The following is a 19,456-nucleotide window of genomic DNA, read 5'->3' on the forward strand; positions in this document are numbered from 1 at the left end:
ATGGCACATCCAGACCAGTACCTAGAGCTCAACACTGAGGAGGCATCGCAGACGCCTAATTCGCAATGTCAGTCAAGGAGGGGATATTATCCAAGGGGAAGAGGGCTTGAATATAGGGGAATTTGGGATTTGGAGGATAGTGATTTGCAGACATTTTGGTCACTTTGCTCGAACATGCCCATTCCTTCAAGAAGCAGAACAGCAAGGAGAGGTACAGCCACAGCAGCAGTACATACAGACATACACATAACCTCAGGCACAAATAATGCCTCAACAACCAGTGCAATTGCAGCCTGGGTCAACACAGATCTCACCAACACAGGGACAACCACCAGTACAAGGGGGAATGGTAGTTGGATTACAGGGAACCTTAAGTATACTGCAGGCACCAGCGCAGACACACACACACACAGGAATGGGTGACAATATTGGGACAGAATGAGGTTCCCCACTTTACAGGGGTCACATTGGTGTGAATCCTTTTACATCCTCGAATAACACATTTTCTCAGTCGGGGTGCCCACTGGAAGTACGAGTGTGTCCTGTCCTATCCGAGAAACGTGAAGGTGTCTCCCTGGCTAAACCCCAGGGGCATGTCATCCAGGTGGCCAGAATTTGGCCATCGCTATTGGATCCAGTTCCTTGGGGTGGACCATTGAGGGATGGTTACATGAATGGGGGAGTGGAAGTGGGACACTGACAGGTGAGACGCAGTATCTGCCTTCTGCACACACCATTTCCCCATCCTCTTCCACATGACATTCAAAAACACTGCCCCCCCTTCCTTGCAAAAACACTTTCACATAACACAAAAGACAACAGACTAACACCAGAGCCGTTCACCTGACGTGTCCCAATACCAGGGTCAGGCAAAGTCAGGAAATGGATCAAAATCCCACACACATGACAGCCCTTTCCGTTCCCCACAGGGAAAAAAGGTGGAGCAAAAGAGCACCGTACGAACAAGGCAGACTGCATGACGAGACAGATATCCAGGCCTGGCAGTTCAAGAGGAGGAGAAAGGCAGCGAATATTGAGAGGCTAACAAGGTGAGACACAGCCTTGCCCTTTTTGACACAGACCCACAAATCCTCAGCAGAAGGAATCGTAAGACTGAGGACAATAGCCCAATTGTGTTGCAGCAGATGCTGACGGGACAAGGATGTGCCCACGCTGATAAGCAGGAGCAAGGGAAACTCCTGCTACCATGGTACCGGCCTTGACTCTAGATACAAGGAAAGCCAAGCAGTTCATTACAGCCGGTGAGTTGAAGGGAAAGCCGATAAGAACTGAACTGTGTTGAATGGAAGTCGCAAAGTGGTCATTTAACGAAAGTTCAAAGAACTGTAAATTGTAAAAAGGAAAGGCAGCTGCAGTGGGAACCAGCACCATGTGGGTGCTAACTCGAGAGACTCAGGTTAATCCATGTTGAGTAGAACTACAGATACCAGAAGGCCGTAGGAGAGCACCAATATAGGTCAAAGTGGTCATACAGGAGGTCAAGCAAAATCCCTGTACAGTCGAAAGCCTTTGACTTAATAAGAACTGTAGTGAAAGCTAAGGGAGGTCAATCCTGCATGTTGAAAAATAGCACACAAACTGTGTTTTGTGGAGATTAGCAAGAGTGAACCCGGTCGAGGGATGCTAATGGAAAGGGGCAAAATCTAAAACAACCATGAGGAATTGTTGGTGAAGATTTGTGAAAACAAGAAGCATTGCGTTTGGGGTCTGAGCCTGACTGAAGGAGATCCAGGGGTGGAAAGATACCACCCAAAGCTTATTGAGAAAGGAACTGTTTTGATATTCAAGACGGATATGCGCCCAGAAGAGGGGGACCCAGTGGTGGAACCATCACCTCAAGCGCAATCCGAAAGTAACTTTTGTTTCATCTGATAGGAACATTTGTCTGATGTTCTTATTAAAACCTAACAGGCTCTCAGAACCAGGAGAAGCAACCACCGAAGGCCCTGAAATTGAGACAAATAGTTTTGGGATCCAAGCCCGGAAGAGGGAGATCCAAGGGGGTGAAAACTATCACTATCATCAACACAAAGAAAGAAGGGTCAGCACCCAGAAGAGTGACTAATCAAGAACCATAGTGAACCCAGCAGACAGAGGCTGAGAATCAAGAAGGGACAGCACCCGGAAGAGGGAGACTCAGTGGTGAGCTGCTATCATCTCATGCTGGGAAAGCTCGACAAGTGTGCTTTGCTCTGAGGTTCCACCTATACCATGATCAAAACGTTGGGAAGGAAAACTCTGACTACTGCACCCTGTCATATTATTTTGTGAACACTTCTTTCTTTTCTTGAAAACTATCACACACTCTTTTGTATTTAGCGCAAGGAATTAGCAATGGGTTTTTCTTAGCATAGGCCCTTATTTTGACACAACACCACAAGAGCTGCCTTATTTTCATTTGATGGTCGTCGCTTGCTCCCATCTTAGATTTAGGTTTAGACTAGGTGCTTTTTCAACCTGCATACAGTTCAATAAACACCCTTGAACTGTGATCACTTGTGTCTGTTTTAACTGTTGCCACCATGAGTTCCTTACACCTAGCAGTAACTTAAGACGCGGAAGAGGAACCCAAGGGAGCAGTTCGGATAGGGTGGAGGGACTTCTCCTTTCTTATAGATACTGGCGCAACTAGACCCTGTATGATGGAAGGGGGGGGGTCCCGTTATCCAACAACAAATTGGACTCATAAGGCTTTTCGGGAACTGTCCAAGCAGTTCCTCTAACAAAAGATTTACCACTGACAATAGGGATGCAGCACATTGTAGAGCCACTATTATATTCAAAAGACACAGCCGTTTACATCTTGGGAAGAGACTTACTAAGCAAACTAAATGCCACTATTTAATTTTCAGAGAAAGGGATGGTGTGCAGCACTCCTGGAATGTACCCGACAAGTGTAGCAATACTGATACAGGCATAAAACACACACAGCACACTGAGAGGGATACCCACACATACAGAGGTGTTTTTGTAAGGGGTCCAGGTACTGCTGGGATGGGTCTCAGGAATATAGGGAAAGGTATTTTGGCTCTCAAATTAATGTATATTCAGACCACGATGCCCCTCGACTATCACATCCGATGAACACACACTGCTACACCTGGAAGAAGTGGTAGTGAGAATAGAAATGATTATATTGGTTGCCAAAGATGATGATAACATGGAGTGCTGATAAATATTGTGCAATAATCCCACACTATCACTGATGGGAGTTACAGACAAACAATTGTCTGCTACAAAATATAAAGAGGAGGCAGAGATGGTTTTCAAATGACACATACCATGCCCAGTCCAAATAAAAGAAAGAGCAATACCACAGATGACAGAATTAGTGAAAAGAGACAGAAAGTACATGCAGGAACATTTCGAGAAAGTGCCAAAGAAATGATGGACTACAGGACACCACGATGATGAAATACTGAAAGGGACAGGAGCAGGTTGCATCAAAATTAATGAGAGTAGCACAACTGCCACAAGTGAAACATTACCCCCACTCGCAAGAAGCAGATGAGGGAATATATGAGACACTGCATGCCCTATGGCAGCAACGTATCATACAGGAATCCACATCACCAAGCAATACGGCCTTATATCCAATTAAGAAATCAAGGGAAGGGTCATTGCATTTAATACAGGATCTCCACCATCTTAACCGCGTCATCAAAGCCGAATTTTCGCTGGTTCCAAATACAGCAACAATTTTCAGCAGCAACCCAGCTGCAACACGCTACTTAACAGTAATGGATTTGAAGAATGCTTTATTCTGTATTGCCCTACACCCAGACTCGAGGTATCTTACTGTGTTTACGTACCGCAGGACCAGATTCAAACATACAAGAATGCCTCAAGGGTATTGTGAAGGACCCAGCAAATTTAACAGAGTAATACAAACAGATTTGAGTAACTTGCAGGTAGCAAGTAAAATAATTCAATATGTGGATGATCTGTTAGTGTGCAACACAACAGAAGAGGAGTGCAGGCTGGATTCGTTAACACTATTAACATTGCTGGCTGACAAAGAGTACAAAAAGGACAGTGACAAATTGCAGTATTGTCAAACTGAAGTGGTTTACTTGGGGAAGATTGTATCAGCCGATGGGAGATAAATAACACCAGAAAGGGTTGAAGCAATACATAAGAAGTCTGGTGTATAGTTAGAAATCGGCTGGTAGAGACCCATTGAACGATATGCTGGCTAAGTGGGCCCCCTATTTGATACTAGAAAACTGAGGGTAGTGTCCCACTCCTAAACTCCTTATCGCTACTTATGATGTTAGCTTGCTGGTATACACAAAGGACAGATTAATTGATTAGAAAAGTGAATATGTGATGTGAGTTTTTTAAAATTAGTAGTAGCATGTATTTGCGTACCTATTTTATGTGCTTTTTTATTATATTGATGAATTTTGTATAATGATTGGATTTTACTGTAACTGCAATATGTTGTATGAAAGTTGTGTATATGAATGTGTGCATGTATTGATTTAGTAAAAGATCTTTTGAACTAAATACAAATAGATGCATAGATAAAATATATAAATAAATTCATAACACACCCCAACCAACAACAGTGAAAGAAATGCATCAGTGTTTGGGCTTATGCAATTATTGAAGAGCATGGGTTTTTTACTCTACCTATACCAGACCACTACTTCAAGCACTTAAGGAAGCTCAGGAAAACAAGTGTGAGATAAAATGGACAGTTGAACTGAACAAGAATGTTGCTGAACTCAAGAATGAATTGGCACATGCACCAGTATTAGCTACACCCAATTACAAAGAGAAATTTCATTTGTTCTCTCATTCAGATGGCAAGGTAGTGACTGCTGTATTGACCCAGAAGAAGGGGCAGGGACACAAACCACTGGCATATTATAGTGTCACATTGGATGCAGTAATGCAATGGCACTTTCCTTGTGAGCAGGCACTTGCTGCTGCTGAGTTTCACTATTAAAAAAACATCAACAATAATAATTTATTTATTTATTTTATTTTTTACATTTATAAAGCGCTCACACAGCCCGTGGGCATCGAGGCGCTGTTACAGGAATTGTTTTTTTTTTCTTCTTAGTTGCGTATTTCTTTTTTTTTTTTTCATAGTTACGTATTTATAACACGCTTAAACACCCAGAGGTTTCTAAGCGCGTACCCGGGGATCGAACCTGTGTTGCTTCGTGTCATCTTGCTTCCAAGATGCGCACGCTGCCGCTGAGCTATCCTCCCGGGTCAATAATGAGATGTCCAGTAGTTTTGTATGTGGAACATGCATTGTTTGCAATATTAGAAAGGTCCAAATCAACTTTGACAACTCAGAGAGCATCAGGGTATGAAATCATATTGACGAATCATGCAATAGAAATTGTCAGACGCAGGACAGTTAACCCAGCAGAATTAATTGCATAACCAATAGAGGAAGGAGACTATACACATGACTCTGTAGCATGCATGGACAGACATGAAGGGAACCCCATGGTATAGGAGGAAGTGATTGAAGGAGGGGACATGGATCATCAAGTATTGACCCAAACTCAGGGAAGAGACATACTAGTTCAGCAGTAGTAGGACCCAAAACTGGAGTACACGAGGAAGGGGAGATGGAGGTTGTATCCCAAACATGGGTGCCAGCACACTACTCTGCGCAAGCAGCAGTCTCTGCGGCATTAATTGAGGCACTGAACATGTCAGAAGGACACAGTAAATATATTCTCTGATTCTGTTTATGTAACATCTACAGTACACTCAGGATTAGCAAGATGGGAGAGGAGATGTTTCCAGAGAAGCGAAGGCACACTGGTGCAGCATGCAGCACTATTAAGTAAATTGTTGAAAATGCTATCAGTCCCAGAAGAATTGGCAATAATTACTGGAGGGCACGATTTTATATCATAGGGTAACAAAAGAGCAGACAGGGCAGCAAAAGAAGCAGCATATTTACCAGAGGGATCACATGTGCTGTTCCCTGCCGAGAAGGAAAAAGTGTCATTAATAGCGTTGATGAAAGCATTCAAAAAAACAAACTGTACTGCCAGAGGGCTTCAAGGCGACACCACTGGTACTGATAATAGAATTACAGGGAGAAGCATCAGAGAGTGAAAAAGAGCTTTGGAGAAAAAGGGGGTTGCAAGACAGCACTGGCAAGGTGGTAATGCCAAAAAAATGATTGAACGTGGCTGTGAAAAAGCTTCACTAACCTGCCCATGGCTCAAAAGAGCATGTGGTAGCTGGGATAAGTGAGGATTGGTTTGTACCAAATGTACCTGAATATTTGGCTGAATTTGTAAATAATTGTATGACATGTCAGAAAAACTCAAATGGGCACACTTTAAAAGTGGTGCAAGGGAGTTTGCTGCATCCGGAGGGGCCCTTCCAGCACTTGCATCTAGCCTATGTCGATATGCAAGACAGATGTACCTCTTACAGGCATATGATTGTTGTCGGGTGTCCATTGTCACCTTGGCTGGAGACTGGAGGCTATGCCCATAATGATGCCCACTCGGTGGCTACATTCTTAATAAGGGAAATATTTCCAAGGTGTGGAATCCCAAAAGAAATTCACTCTGACAATGGTCAACATTTTTCAAATGTCTTGATTGGGGAAATAACTGCTTTTAGGAATCCGGCACAAACTATGTACCATTTTCCACCCTCAGGCCAACGGTGTGGCAAAGAGAATTAATGGCTTACTAAAAAACAGTTAAGCAGAGCTAACATCTACGCTTGGGAAGTCCTGACTTTATTGCTTGCCTCTTGCTCTCTTTGCTTTGCGAATTTCGCCTGGAAGAGATCATCATCTCACTCCACACTAAATTGTTACTGGTCAGATGATGCATGCACCTATATCACCGGCATTTACAATTTCTGACGCCAACTACTATGCTTACATCCTGGGGGAAGAGTTCCATATGTACCTCACCAAATGTATCAAGTCCCTTAAATATATATCCCAACAGCACAAAAAAAGACACAATTTGAGCAGGGAGATGAACCAATAAGGGACTTTCCACAAGCAGAGAAAAAGTACTAATCAAAAACCACAGTCGGCAGGTGAGGGAATAATGTTTCACTGAGCCACACACCATGACATATGCCACACCAACAGAAGTCAAGGTCATCGGCCGCTGGTGATGGCTCCACATCAGAGACGTGCACAGGGACAAGAGCACCAGCTCCCCTAAAGAAGAGGAGCAGAGCACAACGTGATGAGAAGTATACACAACTTTCATTAACATTAATTTCAGCTATAAGACTTTACAGAAGACCAACAAGTGGAGAAGGAGGGGGAGTTATTCAGGACAATGTTTTTATAAACAAATGGCAAAAGATTTGTATATTTTGGATTATTTTTATGATAGCATGCATTAGTATTGCACTAAAATGGTTATTATGTTTTTTGTTTAAAGAAAGGAAATATGCATTTTTAAATAATAGTGTGAAGAGAAACAAATTAAGTATTTTAAATGAGGAGGAATTCGATCATGATACTTAAAAACATCAAGAAATAACATCTGGGAATGTCTGGTATGATGACATTTTACGGTTGGGAAGAGAAAGAGCAAATGGCACATGTTACGTTTGCTCTCTAATTCCATCCATGATAGGAGCCCCCAAGCTTTTTCTGCCCCAAGCTGTTTCATATGAGGAACAGAATGCTTAATGCACCAATTCCTCTGCAAAACTAGGGGTCCTTTCCAGGGAACAAGTTGGCTGTCGAGTGGGTGGATGAAGGAGAGCAGGTTTATGCAGATAACTATATGCAACATGTCTGCATGGCACAAAAAAGTGAAAAAATAAGCTGATAATAGAATATATAAATGAAGGTCCTAAAAGGGGGGAACAAATGGTTAAAGAGAACAAGTGACTGCAGTGTGAGCGTAAGGAAGGACATAGCATTCCGTGGTGTCACACAAGACAATTGATGAGAATGAAGGGAGCAGTGTGGTATGGTGGCCAATGGGAGGGGGGAATAATGTAATGTCGTGCTGAAGGTTTGGTGTGGTTCGAACAAAATGTGGTCTCTAAGGTGAATGACAGTTGCAAGGCAGTTTGAGGAAAACACATACATGCATTCACTTGGTTAAGTTAAGAGTATCAACCAGTATACAGTAAGAGCTTTACACAGCTCTCTTTTATGTTTTAGGTGTAGTGGGCACTAACAATGGCTGTGTGAAGGGGATGAGTGTGGCACTGGCAGAGGGGACAGCCACGATAATGAACGTATGGTGGGCCTGTGGATTAAAGGCCTACACCAAGCTCCCTCCTGATTGGGACAGTCTTTGTGTGCTTGTCACACTGCACAGTCCTGCCCAGATGGTGCCCCGGGGCAGCAACAACAATGTGCGGCTTTCATTGTGAGAAGAATCAATTCAATTAAAGGAAAAAGTGTTACAGCATGACAAGGAACAAGCAATACGTAGTACGAGGAAACATAGCAACAACTACTGGTCACAAAAGGGTGCAGAAAGCCTGACGTTAATTCCAGCAGAGTATCAGTTATTCTCGAAAGCAACCGATTTCTTAATGTCCCTATTGTTTCCAGGAGTGCATACAGCAGCCAATGCTAAATGGTTGCTGTTGACGCTGTATGAGTTAATACGATTGGCAAACTCAACAGCGAAAGGCCTGAATGCAGTTAAGGAACTAAGGGCACTGTGTCTGCTGCCAATTCAAAATCGTTATTTTTTGTTTTACTCACTACCATGGAGGGAGGGGTGTGTTCAGAAATTGGCAGCAGTTGCTGCACAGGGTGCACCAAATGGAAATTTGCAAGCTGCTATTAATGAAATACAGACACTACATGAGAACATGTAAGCTAATGGAGTGCAAACACACACTTGGTTGGACACCCTTTTTGCCTGGGTGCCTTCTTGGCTCTCAGGAATCTTTAAAGTGACTGTCCCCACGTCGGTATTCATGCTCATCACCTTCTGCATTGGCAAACATATTTTGAGACTTTAAACTAACAAACAAAGAGGAACAATTATGCTGCCCCTGAGTGTTGATAGGGTTAATAAAAAAAAGAGAAGGGTACTAATGAACTAATTGGGGAAAATGCAGAGAATTATATTGATGGTTGGGTCACAACACAGCCTGGGGATTTAGAAAACTATAAGGATTATTGGATCTCATGTCTTAAGGATGAACAGGGTGTACATGGATGGTGAACTCATTGGAGGGTTAGGAAGAAGCTGGGGGTGCCATAACAAGATTAAATAATGATTGAATTCATAACAATATAGTAGCAGAAGAGGGACTGTGGAGGGAAAAAGGGTTAGTTATTGACAAATCAATGAAAGGGTGGAAAAATGTTGTGGAAATGCACATTTTGCACAGAAAAATGGCTCGCACATATCAGTTGCGGTAAGAGCTCATTAAATGGGCTGAAAGCACAGTGCAAGAGTACATGTTTCCAGGATTGTATTAGAGGGAAGGAATTAGCAATTTATGATACTTTTGAGGTCACAGAGCCGAGCTCACAGGTGGAGGGGAAAGGCAGTGAACATAACCTCATCTAATAATTCAGAATATTAGTTATAAAGCTGGTCTGCTGGCAATTACAGAGTGTCCCATGGTGGTTTCAAATTTCCTCTTAGCACAACTCAGCCTGGGAAACAGTTCTAAGTGTTCTTGAGATACAATATTAAAAGGGTAACTTGTCTTTAGTTCAAGGCTCTGTCAGTGTCATGATCAGTAGTGTTCTCATGGGAAATGGATGGGGATGATAGGCGGTAGATGAATAAAGATCTTTTTATAAAATCCCAAATGTTTTAATACCTTGGCTTCATGATGTGGAAATTGTGGGTTGGACTGTGATATCATGGTGGGGGTCTAGGTGGTGTAATTTGGGACCCAATCATTGCAGGCTAATGTATGTCCCGTTATAGGAGAATGACATGTTTGCTTCAATTATTTCATTCAAAGGATGGATCAAATGCTTCATCTTGTTTTGATGTTAATTAGTTTAGATGATTATAAAAGCTTTTGAATTAGTGGTGTTTTTTTGACAGCGCATTTCCTGGCAGTTTTGTTTGGCGTTCTGTTTGGATATAGCTGCCCCAGCTGCATCTGAGGCCCTGAATAAAACTGTGTTACTTCTTGCCTGGTATACGCTCCTTTAGGAACACCTTTGGCTTTTTTTTAAAATTGGTGCGTTCAAAGGAAACCTGCAGTACAGGGGTGAAAAAGATTTGGATTCCAAAGAAACAATCACATGAAGAATGATAAAGGAGAATGAAAAACAGGATGAAGAGAAGATGTAGGCAAATGATGAAGAGAAGATTAAGACAATGGAAGAAGAGAATTTGGTTGACGATTCGACCAGATGGGGGAATGTGGAGGAGCAGTTATATGCTTTCTCACTAGTTCCCACCCCCTCATCATCATCATATTGGAATGATCAAAGAAGAGCAGTAAATGAGACCCCTGGTGTCGTTCCCATATCACATTGAGTCTGCGAGAGACGTTATGCACTCAGCCAGCCATACAGAATGTACCGTCATGTTGAGCCAGTCGAAGGATGACACATAGAAGGATGCCAGCACACACCTATGGACTTCATGGAGTATTGAGTGAAATCCGACAAGGGCAGAGTGATGTAATAAAGAAGATATATGAACCTATGTTGAAACAATATAAAAATCTGTAAAAGTAACAATTTAACTGAAGCACAAAGAGAAATATGTACCCAAAGCTAAAATAATCATGACTGCAAAGAAGATATATTACTGTGGGCATCGGCAGTGTCCAGGTGATTGGGAGCATGGCCTACGGCTGTGCCCACTGTGTGTAAACATACCATGCCATAACTATACAACCAACTATGGCCATAACCATACTGGTGACATCATGAATTGCACTATGTATGACATCACTGATGACATCATCAAAAGCAGTGCACACTGGATGCATCGAAGAGCTCAGGACTGGCTTAACTCAGTGCATTCCCGTTGCAAAGCCCCAGAGCACATATATATTAGAAGAGAATGAATTGACAATCCCATAGAAAATGGCATTACGGGTATATAGCATTATAGTGTATAACGTAAGAAACGTATTGCAACCAAACCTTGGAAATTCAATGCATTGGGGAACTCAGGACCAGCTTAACTTGACACGTCCCATTGTAAAGCCCTTTAGCATATATATATATTAGAATAGAATGGATTGACTATCACATAGAAAATGGCATTGTGGGAATACAGCATTAGGGAGGATATCAACAGAAATGCACAGAGTTAAGTCTGAGGTATTCACATTTACTCTTTTTGAAATTCTTGTCCAGTCACTCTACCCCATCCTCTCTACCCCCACCTGTGCCTACCTGCACCCTCTCTGATACCACCCACCCCACCCCACCCTGTCTACCCCATTGTCTCTACCTCCACTCACCCACACAATGCCACCCTCTCTTTGCCCACTCCCCTCCCTCAACCCTTGCCCATGCATCCTACCCCCGCCCTCTCTACCCCTGTCCACCATACTCCCACCCTTTCTTTCCAACCCATCATACCCAACCTTCTACCCTCAGCAACCAACCTTGCCCTACTCTCAGTTCCCCCATCCACTGTACTCACAGCCTCTGTACTCTCATCTACCCAACTGAACCATGTGTAACCACACCAGCTCACCCTACCCCCACCCTCTACCTACACCCACCCTACCACCACCGACCCTACTCTTGCCCACTCTACTCCTCCCATCCTACCTGCACCCTCTCTACCCCCACACACACTCACCCTACCCCCATTCGTCATCAACACAAACTGCCGAAAAGAGATGACCTAAGATGTAGTGAATATGGCCCTTTTGAGGGAGAGAAAAGGGGTAGGGTGGAACTGGGAAGGGAAAAACCTTAGAGTTCACCCATCTACAATGGGTAAAAAAAGGGAACATATATTTGTTTTTGCATCTTTTTGTTTTTTTAATATTATTGGTTTGTATTTTTTACATAAATGGGGGCATGGGAAAATGCCTCTCAAATATATAGTCCTAGTGGCAGTTGCCTGGTTTTCTAAAATGGCTCATGCACAGCCAACTAGCATCTCCCACTGTGATCCAATTGGGGAATTTGCAGCACAAAATGTTGAACTGCTTCGGATCCGGTCTGGGCAACATTAGGGGGGTTTGGATCCTGGTGGAGGTCATGGAAGGTACAGTGGTGGAGGTGGATGGTGCAGATGTTGCAGTGGTGGTTGCTGGTGCAGAAGTTGACATAACGGCAGCTGTTGGATGCTGTACAGAGTTAGGCTCATGTGCTTTTATTTTGTGTACTCATAGGCCATGCCATAGTCATCATCGACGTTGTCCCAGTGGACGTGGACTAAGTGCTGTATAAGGAGCGGAGTCCCCGAACTCTGCAATGACACATCAGAAGATCCATGGTATAAACACTTCATGCAGAATTTGCATTGCACTTTTCCAATTTATTTTCGCAAATTGTGCTCCTCCACCAGAAAATAGCGCCAACTGTCTGAAGTTGTTTTCATGCCGCACAATATTTAGCGGATGTGGATTCGGAACATAAATGACCTCATCACTACAACTGCTGTGGTCAGACATGTTGGACAATGTCTAAGCTGGGAGGTAAATGTGATCAAATCAAAAAAGACACAACAAAAAGGAATATGCCACTAAAAACATAACATTTAAAAAAAAAAGAAAATAACGAACTAAAATAATGAATTGACAAACAGAACAAACTACATGAGAAAGCAACGATGTAATTAGGGGTTTGCTTTACAGAGAACCTGCTCAGTAGTCAGAAGAAAAAGCAATGAGGAAAAGTAAAGGAGTTTTCTTTGGGTGTGGTGAATAACCACAGCTAGACCCATTCACATTAAAACTGAAGCGTGCCACCTATAACAATGCCTACGGCATCCGCCAATAGATATCAGGATGTGTAGACAAGGCTATGAGTCGTGTAGACCCATTCACATTAATACTGAAGCGTGCCACCTATGACCATGCCTACGGCATCAGCCAATAGATATCAGGATGTGTAAACACGGCTATGAGTTGTGTATTTCTGCGTTCATGCAGCAAGCAATCTAATTGGTCAATAGTGTAAGCGTGGGTATGCGTCATCATGGATGGGTGTGGCCACGCTAATGTGTTACGCCGTCTGAGCATTGAGTAGTCTGTTGGTCTCATGACCAGGCCCTGCCATTCATTTGCTCTGCCTACCTCCAGTTTGTGTGCCTTCCAAGCCTCTACTTAAGGACTGTCTGCAAGCTCCAAGCAGACAGCATTGAGTAGGCTGCTGGTTAGGTGATCAGGCTCTGCCACTCAGTTGCTCCACACACCACCTATTAATCAGTCCTCCTTATATGTCCTCATTGCCAGCGTCCTCAGCAAAGGATATGCAAAGACAAGGACCTCACCTGATCAGGCCTGATAGGGCCAAGGGCATGACCCGCTATCCTGCATTTACTACTGCCACTCACCAGAAGACATCACCATGTGTCTCCTTCCTCCACAGCCCATCCCCACTCTCACTAAGGTTGAATGGCCAAGTTCCCTGGGCAGCCCTGGCAAGCTACCCAAGAGAACATCATCAATATTGCCTTTTCCCCCATCCAACACCCCTGGACCACTTTCACACGCCCTCTCTTGTTGATCAATGATCGCTCAGCAGTCGCTCATGCAGCAGAGATCACAGACCTCATCTCGTACAACAAACTTGATGCCCTGTTCATCACTGAAACATGGTTTACCCTATACTCTCCACATGTTTTTTTACATCCTCCTAGCCCAAGGCTACTGCATCCAACATGCTGACCAGCCAGAAGGGCAGGAGGCAGAGTGACAATCATCCACAGGAGCAATTGTCTGTTCTCCATCATCCCCTCTCCCAGACATCTCTGACTTACTCTCCTCTGCCAAATTAGCATATTCAAATAATGTCTTTTTCTCTGATTTTAACATCCCCAAGTCACCGGCTGACAACCACATTCTAAGGATGCTTTCCGCACAGACTACTTTCATGCACCTTAAGCACATTTATTTCTCCCCTACGCACACCAAAGGCAACACCCTTGACTTAGTCTTCACATCATCCCCCTGCATCACCTGTGCATACCCTATCCCACTTGACTCGTCTGATCAGACTGCCATCCCATTATCAGTCACCCACTCGACTACGGCTCACGAACGTCAGGCTTAATGCCCCCTCAATCAACGTCGCTCATTCAAAACCTTCCCAGTCAATGAGCTAGAAGCAAACTTTGCAGAGTTCCCTCACAACATAGAATGCTTCCGTCCTCCTGGAATTATTCAGCAACTCTGCTATGAAACTGGTGGACAATCATGCCCCCCGTACGCCCCCGAGTTATCCTCCAACAAATGCTCAATAAGGGCCCTAGAGAAACTGTGGCGCAAAAACCATAACCTGGGAGACCTCACCAACCTCAACTCTCTGTGCACAATTCGTAGGATTCTGATTACCAAGTCCAAAGCTGCTTAATACTCCACCACCATTGTGGCAGCATCTAACAGGAGCAAAGCCCTCTTTGAAGTAGTAAAGCATTTTACCAAACCCTCACCCGATTTCGAGGTACCAGCAACTCAGGAAGTATGCAACAGAATAAACACATTTTTTATATAAAAAAATAGACAAAATCAGAGAGACCATAGAATCAAACTCCCACAGCATTAGCATCCACTGCAACCCGCTGTGCACACTTCCCCCCTGGACCAAATTATTTCCTCTCTTTGCCCCGCATCTCCTAAAAATGTTTGCTTCCCTCAAACCTCCTTATTACTCTGATAATATAATTCTGACTTCCATCACTAAGCAATTGACATGCCCGGCGCACAATGAGCTCCTCAGAATCATCAATGCCTCCCTCATGGAAGGATAATTTACGGACACCTTCAAGACTGGTCTCATAATGCAGCTCTTTTGGAGAAAAAAAACAACCCTAGATCCAGATGACCTGGCCAACAACAGTCCCATCACGAACCTCCCGTTTATTGGCAAAATCGTAGAAAAAGTAGTGGCTGCACAACTACTGGCCAGAGTCAAACAAATCCACCTCCTAAATTATTATCAGTCAGGGTTCTGCCGGAAGTGTAGCATTGAGACACCCACCATCTAGATGGTGGATGATGCTCTCGAAATCATGAATACGGGCGAGTCATGACTGCTGGTCCTCCTTGCCCTCTCGGCTGCATTCAACACCATCGACCACCACATCCTACTTTCCCGCCATGCGGGCAGGATGGGATTCTCTGGCACTGCCCTGAATTGGTTTACCTCCTACCGCTCAGGCATACACCAGGCTGTCAAGATGAACTTGTTGCATTCTAACCGACCCTAGGTTTCCTGTGGAGTCCCCCCAAGGTTCCATCCTCTCACCAATCCTTTTTAACCTTTACATAGGCATTCCCCTATCCCAATATAGCCATCCACCAATATGAAGATGATATTCAGTTGTAAATTAGACATCATTCATCTGCGCAATTACCTAGCCATCATCCATTCCTGGATGGCGACTGCCTGCCTCAAACTAAGCTCATCTAAGACTGCCCTCATCAGACCGCTTGCTAAGAAGAGCTTTTCCAACAAGGGCTCAATGATATGCACCTAGAAAGATTTGATCCACAACTCTCAGACTCAGCAAACTCCTTAGGCTTCACCATTGACAGCAATCTGGCCTTCCAGAAACACATAGTCAAGAAGGGTCAAATAGCCTGGCTCAGAAGCTCTACCCTTCGAAAAATCAAACCCTTCGTTCTGATGTCACTTCCGGACTGTAGTTCATGCCCTTCTGGTCTTGCAGATCGATGGGGGGAATTATCTCCTGGCAGGGCTCCCAGCTGTTTACTTGGCTCCCCTAAAAGAATTCCACAGGGCTTCAACGTAGCTTATTAGGGGAGCATGGAAATTTGCCCGAATTATCCCCATCCTATGCAAACTTAATTGGATTCCACATCAATCCAAGATACTGTTCAAGACTGCATGTATCATCTACAAACCAGTCACGAGAAGCACACCAGCGTACCTGGTGGCTAAACTCTACATATCTGGTGGCACACACTCCTCGTGCAACAAATAGACCAACCGGCTTGACTCACAATTCGTCCGCAAAGAGCGGGCCCGCAAACAATACTTCTCTTGTCATTTACCCACCCTCTGGAACTCCTTCCCGGTGTCGGCTCAGAATGCTCCCACTATTCTCCAATTTTCCAAATCACTCAAAACATGGCTCTTTCAACAACACCTGACCAAGGATACATTACAATGGATACTCATACTGATGCACAACCTCACAGTACTGCACTACTGTTAAAAGATGCCAGTCCAAATATCGGATACCCACACTCTGTACAGCTTTCTGCTTCTCTCGAGCTAGGTTCATACTTTCAACAATAAAAAAACAGATGTTTTTTTGCAGAAAAGCCATCCCAGGACAAGGCTGTGGTATTGAGTGATGCAGGTGCACAGGAGATGCTGCCAGATTATATATGGCACTCTTCACTATGTCCAAGCTTCCGTGCCAATAAAAACCAAGGTATGGACCATCTATGGCAAAACCCTTGCAGGACAAGGCCATGGTGTTGAGCGACGCAGGTGTTTGGCGGCAATGGGGTACGGGCATGGACAACCTCACCCTCCTATCTGCAGCTGCAAGGTAAGAAGGTTTGGGGAGTGTTAGCTTTGCTTCACTCCACACAGCCCCCTGACCTTGCGCCCCTTCCCCCTCTTGCACATGCAGTGCTCCCCCTCCAACCAATCCTCCCACCACCACGCGCTAGTGTCTCCCCTCTTTGTGCGATCCCTTCAACTCTTAGCCAGTAAGATAGATCAGCGGGTTGAGCTCTTGCTGCTGCGATCTGAGCGGAATCTGCAGGTCGCAGGTTCGAAATCCCGGCAAGGCCAACTCAGCCTTTCATCCTTCTGAGGTCAATAAATGAGTACCAATTTCGGTTGGGTGATATTGTATGTAAATATGTGCTCTGTAAAGCGCTTTGGATTAAGGCGCTATATAAATAACACATCATTATCATTATTATCATTAACTCAGGCCGCATGCGTTTCCCAGGCCACTTGCACTCCCTTGATTCTCTAGGCTCGTGTGCCCCCTCACATCGTAGGCCCCCTCATCCTGTTCATATGTGTGCACTCCTGTGTAACTTGGGCACATGCATTCCCTTGCTTCCCAAGCCATGTACGCTCCCTCGCATCATAGTTCCCCTCATCATGTTTGCGTGCATGCGCTCCTTCACAACTTGGCTGCGTGTGCTCACTTGCTCCTCTAGCCATTTGCGCTCCCTCGCATCATAGGCCCTGCATCCTGGTCTGTTCCCCCTCCAGCATTTCTCTTTCTTCCTCTCACATCTCAGCCCTTCCCTCTTTGATCTATTCTGTACTATTCTGACACTGTCTCGTGCTCCACTGTTTTTATGGCATTACTTTGAATTTCCTGCATTCTTCTTCTAAGTTCCTGTTGTGTCCTCTGCCTTGTTGGCTGTATTGACTTTGTGTTTGCTCTCTATGGTTTTTGATATTGTGTTGCTATCCACGGTTTGTGGCATCACATTGCAATTGCCTGTGAACTGGGGGTTCTCTCAGCCCTTAAAGATGGGTTAGCAATACCTTAGAGATGGACGGTGGATGCAGAATTTACTCAAACATCAATAATAGAAACAACTCAGGTAGTTGGCAAAAGATACTGTTTTAATATAAATTACCTAAAACAGGGAGTACAACGGACATCAACAGACGTCCCTCATCATGTTCTCTCTCGAGACTTCTCAAAGCATTTAGAAAAAAACGTATTTTTGATACCCAAAAATAGTCAAGGGTGATGCTTAACCTAGCTATCACTAGTGTCATCCTACGTGGCAAACTACAAAAACGTAATGGTGAGTCTACAAGGATCATCTAGGTATACGATCCATACTCGTTTGGGCAATGGAATAAAGTGATTTGCTTCTTAACGTCAAGTTGGGCAACTAAGCCCTTCCCGAAAATATGTCACTATGAACGTCACTATGAACGTCACTAAATATACAACGTCTAATTGGCTATACAACTATATGACCCTTGATCATGAAGTCCTCTATCATTGGTTACTTTCTAACCTCTGTCAGTACCTTCACACCTACGTTAGCAGCACGCAGGCTGAAAGTCCAGGTGTGGATAAACTAGTCTTAACCATGCTGTCCACCTATTAACATATCCATCCATCATCACCTCAGTGGTCCACTGTCAATTAGGCCTTTGAACTCGGCCTTGAACATGTTCCTTGCTCTGGGGAATTCAGGGGAGTGAAGGCACGCTTTGCCTTCGTGCGTAGGTGTGACCATCATGCCCATCCACATTCTTCTCCCCATGTGACTGAAGACCACGAAATTGAGCTTTCAGCGTATTAAAATACTATTCTTTAATAGACCTCTAATGTCTTCTTGTTTTTGTTCATGCCTTCTGAACAGGAACTTCATTTTTTCACACAATTTGTACCCAAGGTCAGCTCACCCCAGCCTGATATGGCCTTGGCTTCTTGGCTTGTCCATTATCACCTTTCTGAGATTCGCCTGTAAATCTGTTGGGGCAGATATCTCTCTTCAGCCGGGGCCTCCCTCTGGAACAGCCTCCCTGCCTCTCTCAAACTTGAGTAGAACCACCTCCAGTTCTGGAAACAACTCAAGACCTTCCTTTTTGCTTCTGCTTTCTCTCTTCCTCTCCCCTGCTGATGTCCCGACTACTCCGTGCACTGGTCCCCTTGGCCACCATCTGAACTTGGGCCCATGCTCCTGTCTAGTCGCCCTTGCACTGCCTCCGGACTCCCCCAGCACTTATGGTCTGTATCTGCAACCCTACAGTCCCTTCCCTCTGCACTGATTAGCCACTCGGGGGCTGCACTTATTGAATTACCTGCACTCCCTCCCATGGCACTTCTCCCCTTCCATATCCTTGCACTTGCACAATCTGAATGACACAAAGCCTTGGCATATGACTTCTTGCTTGATAGAGGGAACAGAGATGTTAAGGTATGGTTTATGGTGATTGGCTGCAGGATTTTGTGATTCAAGGGGGCAACTTTATCGAGTGCCTGTGTGATGATGTTGTGATTGTTGAGGAGAGTGGAGGGATGTGCATGTGGGGAGGAGAGGCCTATATGTGTGGTACAAAGGCATAGCCTGTAATGTGTTTGGTTTGTCTGGCTGGGGTAAGAGGGTTGTGTCTCATGTGGGGATTCTTGTGCGGTAGAGTGAACATGAAGGGATAGCAAAGTGGCCTAACCATGACAATTTTCCACAGAGACATGGTCTGGTTTTTGATGGAAATCAAAATGTCTAAATGTTCCCAGTTGTGTTTGTGGGGTAAGTGATTAATTGTGTGAGGGCATAGGGGGGTCAGTGGAGTGAGGATACTCTTTAGTATGGGATTGTTGTCTCAATGGGAATGACCAGGCTTGATGTCTCCAAGGTAGAT

This window comes from Ambystoma mexicanum, chromosome 2p (assembly GCF_040938575.1).
Source record: "Ambystoma mexicanum isolate Mex_15411 chromosome 2p, UKY_AmexF1_1, whole genome shotgun sequence".
Lineage (NCBI taxonomy): Eukaryota > Metazoa > Chordata > Amphibia > Caudata > Ambystomatidae > Ambystoma > Ambystoma mexicanum.